Source organism: Taudactylus pleione, unplaced genomic scaffold, assembly GCF_031769625.1.
Source record: "Taudactylus pleione unplaced genomic scaffold, aTauple2 ptg001032l, whole genome shotgun sequence".
In the NCBI taxonomy this organism is placed as follows: domain Eukaryota; kingdom Metazoa; phylum Chordata; class Amphibia; order Anura; family Myobatrachidae; genus Taudactylus; species Taudactylus pleione.
Genome location: NW_028285433.1, coordinates 744,781 through 757,579, shown reverse-complemented (window position 1 = coordinate 757,579; position 12,799 = coordinate 744,781). Strand labels below are relative to the sequence as shown.

The window sequence follows — 12,799 nt, the reverse complement described above, 5'->3', positions numbered from 1 at the left end:
AACAAACTTAAGATAGGGAAGGAAAAAGGGAAAAGGAAGGGGAGCTCCAGCCAGAATATACAAATTTATACAGCGAATAATAATATGATAATATGATCACAGTTACATAGTAAAATATACAGTCAGAATACCAATACTATATATAAAAAGAAAAAAGAAAATAAGAGCAAACCCTGAACGGGACATCAGAAAAGAATCCTTTTAATTAGGACCTATGAAGGGGATCCAAGGTCCGACATATCTATAGGTTCACTATAAATAGGAGAATTACCCCGTTTCTCTCTGTATTCCCCCCAGCAGAACCACCACATGTGAATAGATTTAGCAGATGATGAGTATTTGCTGTTCATTGTTTCGAATATAAAATGCTTTTGAACCTTGTTCTCTATTACTACTAGGTTAGGAAGGGAAGCAGTCCTCCACCCCTGGGCGATGGACGCTTTCGTAGCAACCAAAATGTATCCCATAATGTTTCTATCTCCTCGGGACAGATTACTAGAATGAAAGTGGAATAGAGCCATGAGAGGGTCAGGAAGTATTGGGGTGTTTACAACCTCACTAATCATAGTAAACACTGCTTTCCTTAATGGTCGAAGTAGGGAGCATGACCAAAATATATGAAAAATATCTCTCACACATCCGCAGTTTCTCCAACAATATTGAGAGACAGATGGCCATATCTTATGTTGACGCTCAGGGGTGAAGTATGCTGTCTGAAGTAACTTATAGAACATCTCTGAATGATTAATGCACTTGGATATAATAAAACAGGTGCAAAAAATTATATCCCACTCCTCTTCAGAGAGATTTCGGTCTAGATCCCTCTCCCATTTAACCTGGGTGGGTAATTTCCATTTTTTATTTATTCGTGTCAAATATTGATACAACCAAAAAATACCTCCTTTGTGATTCAAGGATCTCAACCGGGTTACCAATAAAACAGGGAAATAAGGTTTTTTGAGTGGGGACAGAAGATAAATTTGTAACCAATGGCGTATCTGTAAATATTTGTAAAAATCTTGTTTCTCAAGCCCACAGCGCGTCTGCAGAGATATTAATGATGCAAAATCATTTCCTGTAAACAGATCGCCTAAGGTAAGTAGGCCACCCTCCATCCAGGACCCCAAATATAGGTTAGTGATCAATTTGGCTACCGTAACATAGTAGAAGGTAGGGATATCTCCTCTTCAGAGGACGTCAATTTGTGCCAAACAGCCAGGGTAGTGTGGGTTGCTTTACATAAATTAGCTCTTGGGGGAATAGTCGAGTGGGGCATCCAATATAAATCTGAAAGGGGATAAGGAGAAGCACAGGATCTTTCAATAAGTACCCAAGGTTTGGGAGAGTTAAGTGTAAACCAGTCTCTGACTTGGCTAAGGAGACAGGCTGATTGATAGTTTCTAAATCTGGAAAAGCAACTCCCCCAGCTCCTTTAGGGAGAGAGAGTGTGCTCCTTGCTATTCTTGGTTTGTTTCCTCTCCAAACATATGTAATAATAATCTTATAAAATGTATTAAATATGTACTTAGGTAATGGTCTAGGTATAGTAGGAAACAAGTACATTAATTTGGGGAGAAGGACCATCTTTGCTGCTGCAATCCATCCCAACCATGACACTTCATGCATCATTCATTCCCCAGTCACAAAAGCCCTCAGCAAGGGGTCATAATTCCAGTGAACAATATCACATTCTCTAGACAATTGTACACCTAAATATTCCAATTGTACACCTAAATATTGTGTTTCCCATTTTCAAAGCGTGCAACACCATCTAGTGGAGAACTTCCGAATTACATGTCAATGCCTGCTTATTTTTTCTCACATGTATCTGAGACTTACCTTATCTGTACACATGGTTTGAATCTTGCTGCCCTGTAAGGTCATGACCCCATGACCACCCGCATATTACGGGGAACGGTGGCTGGTGGCTGTGATCCGGGAACCCTATGCAAAAGGCCTTTTTGATGCTGTGAACATGCTCTTTTTACTTGCTGTTTTCTTTTAGTAACACTTTCTCAAAGGGAAAAATAAAAAAAGGGACTCGGACGCCCAGTGCTAAGAAAACGAGTGACAATCCTTCTTACCCTAGTCTGCTTCGTTTTCCTACTCCAGACATTGATGCTTCTTCTGAGGACGCCCCCTCTCAATCTGGCTCATCCCATTCGTCTAATAACACAAGGTGCATGGATTCTCCAGCACATCTCAGCTCTTCTTCTAGTGCTGAATTCACCATGGTGGATGTCATGGCCCATCTTCATACTCTCCCCACAAAAAAAGACCTTCCTTCCAAACAGGACTTTTTGGATCTTGAGAAGAATCTTCGTGAAACAGTTAAAACAGAAATCTCTGCGCTTCAAGTGGATATCTCTCAAGTGACTTGAGAGATATCTGACTTGGAGGATCATGTTGGGAATATTGACACTTTCCATTCTCAATTGCATGCTACCATCTCTATGCATGCTCAGTGGTGCCTGACGATCTAGATAATAGAGTCCATCACAATAATCTCCATTTCCGGGGGATCACGGAAGATATACAAGGCCCTGGTATTGTAGACGCGCTTACCAAAGTCTTCAACGACATTACTGGTGCTGAACCTGACAATATCATCCTCTTTGACCACGCACATCGAGCCCTCCGTCCACGTGGTCTTCAATCTGAGGCTCCTAGAGACATTATTTGTCGTTTACACTAAGACACTGTAAAAGAAGAGGTCCTCAGCAAAGCCCGTAAATTAGAGGACATTGACTTTAATGTTGTCAAGATTCAAATCTTCCCTGACCTTACATGGAACACCCTTCAACAGAGACACCTTCTTAAACCACTTACTGATATTTTGAAACAGAAAGGCATTAGGTTTTGTTGGGGCTTTCCGCTCAGCATCCAGGTCTCCCATGAAGGATGTCAGGTTACTCTCCAAGATTCTGAAGATTTGGACAAATTTTGAACTGCCCTTGATATTGTAAAGCCGCCCCTTACAGATTGGACTCCGATGTCTTCTCGCCTTGATCCTCCTAGTCTACCTGCACAACAAGCACCTTGGCAACTGGTATGTGGCCACAAACGTGGGATACCTTCTCCTCGCCCTGATCGCTCGGAGACTGTCACCTGAAGACCTTTTATGTCTATATACAAGACTTCCTCATTTCCTCAGGAGATGGGACTGCCACGTTAAATGTTTGGCATTTGTTTACTATGATCATAGGCTCCGTTACAACCCCCCGTATAATTGTTTTTTTTTCTTAATAAGAAGTTTTTCCCCTCTTATGTTTTACAGCAAACTTATTATATGCCTTTTACAAATTTATCTGTGATGCTACTTTTGTTTTACTTTCATACAGGCTATGTGTATCCTTTTTTCATGGTTTATCACATTTCTTGGTTATACACTATGTTGACAGTAGCTGTTACTTGTATAATTGTTCCTTAGTTCCCAGATGGCGGCTGTGGCTGCCCTACCCCAGTTGGGTTATACCGCATCGCATTCTTGAATCATGGGTTGTATTAGTCCGCCCAATAGGTCCACTAGCTTTTTATGTCGCATCAATATTTATTGATATCTGTTTTTGTTATTTTATGTTTTTATTATTATTGTATGTTTGTTTTCTTTCCTTTTTTGTCTTCTCTGTTCCAAACTCTAATCCTTCCTTTTGTCACCATGTCCACTTTGCTTAGAGATCAACAGGCAATTTATGCCTCCGATTAACATATCCTATCACAGTTTTCTGTATTCTCCCCACCATGGTTTCTATGGCACACGTAGATCGGAATGATATAAAACTGTTCACTTTAAATGTGATGGGGCTTAATATCCCTGAAAAATGCTCTACTCTACTTGGAGAGCTTAGATCAGAAAAGGTACATGTTGCGTTTTTACAGGAAATGCATTTTAAATTACACGCTTCCCCCAAATTAGGTAATTACTATTACCCTCAAACTTTTCGTGATGATAATGCTCTGGGTAAATCTTTAGGTGTAGCTATCCTTCTCTCCCATAGATTACCACTCTCTGAGATTTCCCATCACATTTTAGTGGACAGTATTTGTCAGGTCCTCAAATGTAAGGTATTCACCCAAATGTATACGTTTGTAAATTATTATTATTATTATCCTTTATTTATATGATGCCACAAGTGTTCTCAGCGCCTTACATAGTACATAGAACTAATAGGTGAAAGAAACATGTAACTTACAGTATATTACAGTGCAGGACAAGGACACGATTTATATACATTGCTGCAATAGCAATTAAAGCACTCACAATAAGCAGCCAGGAGTTGGCAGTCACGTGTTAGGTGCCCTAATGGGGAGTAAAGAGTAGAAGAAAATGTAAAGAGAAGCACATGAGGGAAGATGTCCCTGCTCATGAGAGCTTACATTCTACATATATACTCCCCCAATCGTAACCAGTACCAGTTTTTTGCTAAAGTCCTTCAACTCCTAAAGCCTCTAAAGGAGGGTTACCTTGTTTTAGGGAGCGATCTCAATTGGTCTCTAGATCCTACTCTTGACTGTTCTGCTGAATCTTCTCATTTTTGGATGTAAGACTGCCGCAGAATGCGTCAACTTCTCCATGACCATCAATTAATAGATTTGTGGCGGATACAATACCCCACTGTTAGGGATTATACTTTTTATTCGGCTCCTCATTTGGTATATTCCCGAATGTATTATTTTATTGTTGACCACAGATATTTACAATTCTATTCTAGCAGTGAGATTGGACAAATCACATGGTCAGACCATGCCCCAATGTATGCTTCTGTGAAATTCCACTTGGCTCCTCCCGGGCCATGGACCTGGCATCTCAATGAACTTCTATTATCTGATCCCCACCTTAAGGATGAACTTAGCTCTGCCATATCTGATTTATATTTCTCTTAATGATGATCAAGGGATGTCTCCGGTTGCGGTCTGGGAGGTGCACAAGTGTGTTATTAGAGGTAAGTGCATACAGCTGGGCTCACAGATTAAAAAAGAAAAGACGGCCCAGAGATTACAGCTCCTAGATCGTATTAAAGCACTAGAAACATCCCACAAATCCACACTTTTGGCAGATGTACTACAAGAACTCACAGAAGCTAGGTTAGCACTTACTAATCTTCTCCAAGATAGGACCAAGCTAGATATACGAAAGTGTAGGCATAAATATTATTATCTATGGTTTAACAAACCCAGCTTGATGCTGGCTAGAGCATTGAGAACACAGAGGTTACAGTCCTATGTTCACTCCATTTGAGACTCTGTGGGGAGAAAAGTTCATACTTTCCCTGAGATTGCTGTAGCCTTTCAGGCTTATTATACAGGTCTTTATATCTTAAGAGGTGACCACTCACCTTCTGAACGACCTTCATTAAAGGAAGCAATTGGCTCGTATCTTTGTTCTGTTAACTTCCCACGTATTGCTGAGGAAGATATAGCTTCCCTGGAACAACCGTTTACAATTGAAGAGTTGAGGGTGGCGTTGTCATCAGCTCCAAATGGGAAGAGTCCAGGCCCAGATGGCTTCCCAATTAGTTACTATAAAACGTACAATGCCACTCTCATGCCCCTTTTTTTAAAGGCGTGTAATGCTGTTTTGGGCGACAGTTTTTTTTCCCCAGAGTCTTGAGGCTCATATTTCCATAATTCCTAAGGATGGGAAGGACCCTGCCCAGTGCTCGAGTTACAGGCCGATAGCTCTCCTGAACACAGACTTAAAATTGTTTGGCAAACTTCTTGCCAAAAGATTGGGACCTCTCCTGCCGGGTTTGGTTCATGGGGACCAGGTGGGATTTATTGCTGGTAGAGAAGCTAAGGATAACACCACCAAAATTATCGACTTAATTCACCTCCCCAGGCAGGGTGGATCCCACGTAGTCCTCCTGTCCACTGATGTGGAGAAGGCATTTGACCGAATAGACTTTTATGGAGGGTCTTCTTGGGCACTTGGGTTTGGGTCCGCATTGTCTCCATCTTATACTTGCTTTATACTGTTTCCCCTTAGCTAGGGTACGAATTAACGGGTCTCTTTCAAACTGTTCTCCAATTTGAAATGGCACCTGACAGGGCTGCCCCATGTCCTCCTTGATCTTTGTGCTCTGTATGGAGGCATTGGCAAGGGCAACCAAGGCGAATAATGACATCAGAGGGGTCCAGGTAGGGACCACTGATAATAAATTGGCATTGTTTGCCGACGATCTTCTTGCTTCCATCTCTAGCCCGGTGACCTCTTTCCCTGCTCTCATGCATGAGTTTCAGAAGTTTTCACTCTTAGCTAATTTTAAAATTAACTATGCAAAATCGGTGGCTGTTAGTATTTCGACACCTGATTCTGTAGTGACTGGTCTGAGGGAGGCATTTTTGTTCAATTGGAACCCATATCAATTTAAATATCTAGGTGTCATCCTTACTAAGGACAATTCTAACCTCTTTCAACTTAATTTTTCCCCTTTGCTAATCAAATTTAAAACTGACTTTTTGAAATGGTCGTCATTACAGTTCTGCCAAAAATTATTTACCTGTTTCAAACACTCCCCTTTAAGGTCCCACTTTCTTATTTTAAGGAACTTCAAGGTATAGTAGGGAAATTTGTTTGGGGGTAACAGTAGGCCCAGGTTATCACAAAAGATACTTGTCCAAAGCCGCTCTAAGGGGATGTCTTCAACTCCCTCATTTTCTTAGTTACTATCACTCGACACACTTGGCTAGAATTGTGGAGATGTCTAGATGTCCAGCCACTAAACAATGGCCACTTATTGAAGGTGATTCTGCTAATATCCCCACCCCAATCATTCCATGGTTTAAAAAAAATTCTTGTTTCCATCATCCTACAATGGACCCCACTCTTAACTGCTGGACAAAACTTAGACGCCTCCCCTCTTTTAACCCTGGTGTTTCGCTACTAAAGCCTTTGTTTTATAATCCCTATTTCCCACCTGGGCTGTCACCTTCTTCACTTTCTGCTTGGTCTCCTTGGGACACTTGGTGGATGCTGGTGGGCTGCGATCTTTTACAGACCTTCGGGTTGCATCTGGCCTTTCGTCTAGCTCATTTTGGACCTATCTCCAATTTAGGTCTTTTGTTTCGTCGATGCTAGCATGCAATGATGGGTGGGATCCAACTCCGTTTGAGTCATTGTGTCTCTCCCAAACACCACCTAGACATTTAATATCTATTTTGTATAAATTCTGTCTAGAGGGCCTCACCGATACTCTGCCTGCTTATGTTGCTGCATGGCATAGGGACTTAAAGAGGGAATTGATGGACGACCAGTGGTCCCAGATAAGTTACACCTTTTCCAGCTCTCCCTTAATACAGGTACTGAGACGCAATACAAGATTCTGTCTCAATGGTATAGCTGTCCCACTATTCTTTGCCAAATGTTTCCAGATCTCTCTGGTCTCTGCTACATATTTGGTGGCATCGTCCAGTTTTGGCCGGCTTCTGGCGGAACATCCATGAGATCTCGGAGAGGATAACTGGTCTACCACTTCCCAACACACCTGAGTTTTGACTTTTCAACTTAATGGACATGTCCATTTCTCAGTACAAGAAATCTCTACTCCGACACTTAATGAATGCGACACAAGCAACAATTCCTTGTTTCTGGAAGACTTCTGTGTGCCCTTTTATTTACAGGTGGTTCCAGCGAATTGACCATTACATGACTATGGAAGACCTTACATCTTCCTTACAGCTGACTTCCTCTGCCTTTACGGCCACCTGGTTTGACTGGTTGGAGTTTAAGGGGTCCTTATAATATAATATAATAACCACCTCACCTCTCCCTCTCCTATTTAATTTTCATAGATATGGTGACAATTTCATTCCCCCCCCCCCTCCCTCTCCTTCCTTTTACTTTTCTTATCCTTTATTTTACACATTTTGTATTGTTTTATGTAGCATTGACTCAAACTGAATAATGGTTACTGTGTCATATATTTATTTTTATTTCTTATATTTCTTAATTTGTAAACATTTTATTTTGTTGACTATGTCTACTGTGTTGGTATACTGTATATGCCTTTCTCAGTGTCCGTTACTGGTTCTGTTTTCAATAAAAAATAGATTGCTAAAAAAAAAAAAGTGAACAGTATAATTTACATGAAATATGAATCTGTTTGTGGGAAGACATAAGGGTTTCAAGATCAATCTCAAATGTACATGGACTTTTTTTCATGGCATTTTATGCCTGCAATGGGCTGTTCAATATCCCCCCTTTCCATGGGATTCTGTGTTCATGCAAAATAGGAGGGATGTTGATAGAAAATCAGAATTTGCAGAAAAGAGGTGAGACACACTACAGGTCTTGCACCAGAATTTTAGAAGTATTTTGAAATGTCATGGGACATCAGTATATTTCAGACAGGAGGCATCAAACACCATTATCTAGTCTCTTAATCAGTATCTCTTTACATCTCCAGACTCTTTGGCTCCAGGTATGTTAGAGGGGAGACAACTTTTTAAACAAATAATTAAAACCAACTCTGGACCTTACACAATACAGGTCACCTGCAGGTTACCAAGCTTGGAAATGAAAGGACATATCTTTAATACATACAAAAGGTTTACATGAAATCTAATAACTTGATTCATCAAATAATCACAAAAATATATATCTTGGCATTTAGCCATGTCCCATTGCATTTACATAGCAGTAGAACTCTAGGGAGAGATAAACAATTGCTGAATGGTGAGCTCTACAAGCACAATCCTATAGAGACAAAGGACCTCATTCAGACCTGGTCGCAAGCGCTGAGCGCTCGCAACCAGGTCGATGTTTAGGCCCTTCGCACGTGCAGCGGCCGCACTGCACGTGCGCAAGTGCCAGAGCAAGAGAGAAAATCTCTCGCTCCGGAGCTCACTACAAAAGGGGCAGCTGTCTGTTGATCGACAGCTCACCCCGTTTTGTAGGCGGGGGGGGGGTGGCTACACAAACGGATGCATTCCTGATGAAACGCCTGCTGTTTTGTGGGCGGCCGCACTGACATCAGCAGTGATGTCAGTGTGGAGCTTCCTGCTCGATCAGAGCAGGAAGCTCCCTGGGGTTTGCGGTTGCAGAGACCCAACCTTAGGGTCTCGTCGCAAGCCCCGATGGTCGCGATGGTCTTGACCATCGCGACCATCACCCTGGTCGGTCGCTAAAGCTGTAAGTGGTAACCCACAGCTTAGTTAGCGACCAGGAGGCCGCACTTCAAAAGAGAAGCGGCCGCCCTCATTCAGAGCGAGCGGTCGCTTCTTGCGACCGCCTCTGAATGAGGGCCAATATTTTTAAACATAAATTTTTATCACTATTTAAATTTTTTGCCATTTGTATTTGCCTAATGCAATTATTTAGAGTCTGCCTAAGATATTTAGAATACAGGAATCTGAGAAAAGGTGTGAAAAGGTGTGCCCCAGGCGCATCAACTGATATGGCTTGGATTCAGAGATTATATACATAATGCATCTCGCTAAAACATAAGACCTGGCATAATCTCTGCTACTTTAGAAGAGGTTGGGTATGGTCTGCCGAAAGTCAGAATTCTGATGGTTGGAATATTGTTAGTAGAATCCAAATGGTGAAAATGCTGGCGATTTTCCGTAAGTATTTTAAGTCTAACCTGAACCCCAACCCTAACCTACCACTCCTGCAGCCTAACCCTAATTGCACCCCCATCAGCCTAACACTAACCTTCCCCTCCTGCAGCCTAACACTAACCCTCCCCCTTCGTCATCCTAACCCTAACCCTTCCTCACCCTCGCAGCCTCACCCTAGCATTCCCCTTAATACTTATCGTTTTAAGTTGTCAGCATTTTGAGCCGTCGGGATCCCGCAGCCGGTATAGTGAGTGTTGGGATTCTGACTGTCAGAATGCCGACTACATCCCATTTAGAAGATGTGGAAAATTAAAATCTTTAATTTTTTTCTTCAGGAGTGAAAAAGCTGTGCACCCTCCTGAAAACGGGGACCATGCTTATTTATTATAAGTAACAGTTACTTATATAGCACCAACATATTCTGTTGCGCTTTACAATTGTGTACAAAACAGTAATAAAACAAGACTGGGTAAGACAGACAAAGAAGTAAGAGGGCCCTGCTCACAAGCCTACAATCTAAACCAGTGGTTCTCATACTCGGTCCTCAGGGCCCCACACAGCTCACATTTTCCAGGTCACCCAGCAGGTGCACAGGTGTAGTCATTACTCACTGACACATTTTAATAGATCCACAGGTGGAGCTAATTATGTCACTTGTGATTCTGTGAGATGACCTGGAAAACATGCACTGTTTGGGGTCCTGAGGGCCGAGTTTAAAAACCTGTGATCTAAACTACTAAATCTAAAGGGGTCTATTCATTATTGGGGGGCAATAGGCCCCCGATAATTAAGTACTCAACTCGCCGGGAGTTGTGGTGGTGGATACGTAACTACCAGAGCAATTCAGCATTGTTCCGGTGCAAGAACAGTTGCTAAAATAAGCAGCTGTACCCACGACCCCTAACATCTGCAGTTACGCCGCAAATTAGTAGCAACATAACTTTACACTACCGGGTCTGACCGCATATGTAACGGACCAATAGTTATAATGAAGAAGTAAGTCTAAAGGTAATAAATATAATGAAAACGTGCACACATGTGAAACCATAAAAGCTCATTTGATTTGATAATAATTATATTGTGATTAGTCCAATTATTTTATTAGCTGTTGAAGCTTTCTTGTATTTTCATACATTTGATCAGTTAGGACATGATGAACTACAAACACCAGTAAAACAATATATATATTAGGGATGCAGTCAGGAAACGGATGGTCAAAATGCCAACCGCCAGCTTCCTGACTGTGCAATCCCGACAGGGAACCAATGATAGGTGTTGAAATCCTGACGCCTATCATTATCCCTACGCCGAGAGCCCGATGCCTGGCATATGTAACGAAGGTAAGCCGGACAACGGGCGCGGACAGCTGCGGGGGGGGAAGGTTAGGTTAGGGGCTCCCGGGGGGACTTAGGGTTAGGCACCCCCCCGGGAGGGTTACGGTCAGGCTAAGGGGATGGGGGGGTTAGCATTAGGCAACCCCGGGGGGAGGTTAGGGCTAGGAACCCTCCCCGGGAGACTTCGGATTAGGCTGCAGGGACGGGGGGGTTAAGTGTAGGCACTTATGGGGGGTTAGGGTTAGGCACTAGGGGGGAGGTTAGGGTTAGACACATCTAAGGGAGGGTTAGGGGGGAGAGAGGGTTAGGGATACTTACTTTACTTCCCAATTGGGATCTTCACTGGTGCCGGTCTTCCAGCGTCAGGATTTGAACCGCCGGATACCGATCCCATATATTATTATGGAAGTACTGTCCTAAGTAACAGGTTTGCAAATGCATTGTAGACATGTGTTGACCAAATAGAAAAGTACCAGCAATGGCATAGTTGCCCAGGCTGAAAGTTGCATGCCCTTCAATAACTCTTACAATAATATTTACATGATCTTTTCAATGCTAAGTACATTAATGGAGCCATCAATACAGTTATGAATATAAAGTGTTTCTGTTGTTTTTTTTATTTTATTTTACTAATTATGGAAATATTTTTAGGTTTATAGTAGGGATGTGCAGGCTCGGATAGGTTCGAGTTTGCACGTGGAGTTCGGATTTTTCCCTCCAAAAAAACGGAACTCAGAACGAGGCAAAACGTCATCTTACATGGACGAACATCATCATTCCTGGACAAAAGACCAGGAATGATGATGTTCGTCCATGTAAGATGACGTTTTGCCTCGTTCTGAGTTCCGTTTTTTTGGAGGGAAAAATCCGAACTCCACGTGCAAACTCGAACCTATCCGAGCCTGCACATCCCTAGTTTATAGTAACAACGATATACATTACATCGTGCCCTCATGGAAAGGTAGGTTTTGTTACGTCTCTCTCTCTCTCTCTCTCTCTATCTATATCATATAGATATATAGTCCAGGTATTTCTATGAGGAGCCACTGCAGCCCCACGTAGAAAGAATCAAGCGGCACTCCAAAGATATAGAACACGATGTGTATTAAAAGGTCATATTATACACAAAAGTAGTCGACGTTTCAAGGTCTCCTCGGACCTTGTCTTCAGGACCAATGTGCATGTGGTAGATTAACGTTAAACAATTGTTTGCTCTAACAAACCTGAAAACTGACTTTCAGTCTCACCACCGACTCTTCTTGACCTTGTTCGAACTATTGCCTGTCCCTGTCCAGCTTTTTTTTTTTTTTACCCCAACCCCCCCTCCCACCCCCCCCCGAGGTTATTAAACCCAGACTCTGCCCAGCCTTTTTTTTTACCATCCCCCTCAGGGTATTAAACCCAGTCTCTGCCCAACTTTTTTTTACCCCACCCCCCCCCCATGGTTTTAAACCCAGTCTCTGGGCCTGATTCAGAGCCGAACGCTCTGACCAGAGCGCTCGCTCTGAATCAGGGCCCTCCTACCTGTTTTTGGAGCGGCCTCATGGACGCTCGCATAGCTGTGGATTACCACCCACAGCTATAGCGAGCGTCCATGATGATGGTCGCGATGGTCAAGACCATCGCGACCATCGGGCTTGCGACGAGACCCTGCTGTAGGGTCTCGGTGACTGCAAGCCTTGGAGTGATTTTGTCTCTATCAGAGCCAAAATCACTCCCACAGACATCACTAGTGATGTCAGTGGGGCCGGACCCAGACGGTAGGCGTTCCCATGGGAACGCCTCCGTCTGGCAGCCATGCCCCCGGCACGCCCACCAAAGGGGGCGTGCTGTCACTCACCATCGACAGCACGCCCCCTTTGTTGCGAGACCCCGAGCGACGTATTCCTCGTTGCTCGCCGGGT

At 43.0% G+C, this 12,799-nt stretch overlaps 1 pseudogene; it reads left to right on the top strand.

The window, feature by feature from the left end:
- The window catches only part of LOC148454031 (stimulated by retinoic acid gene 6 protein-like), a 156,053-nt pseudogene that overhangs the window by 18,364 nt on the left and 124,890 nt on the right, over nt 1-12,799 (top strand).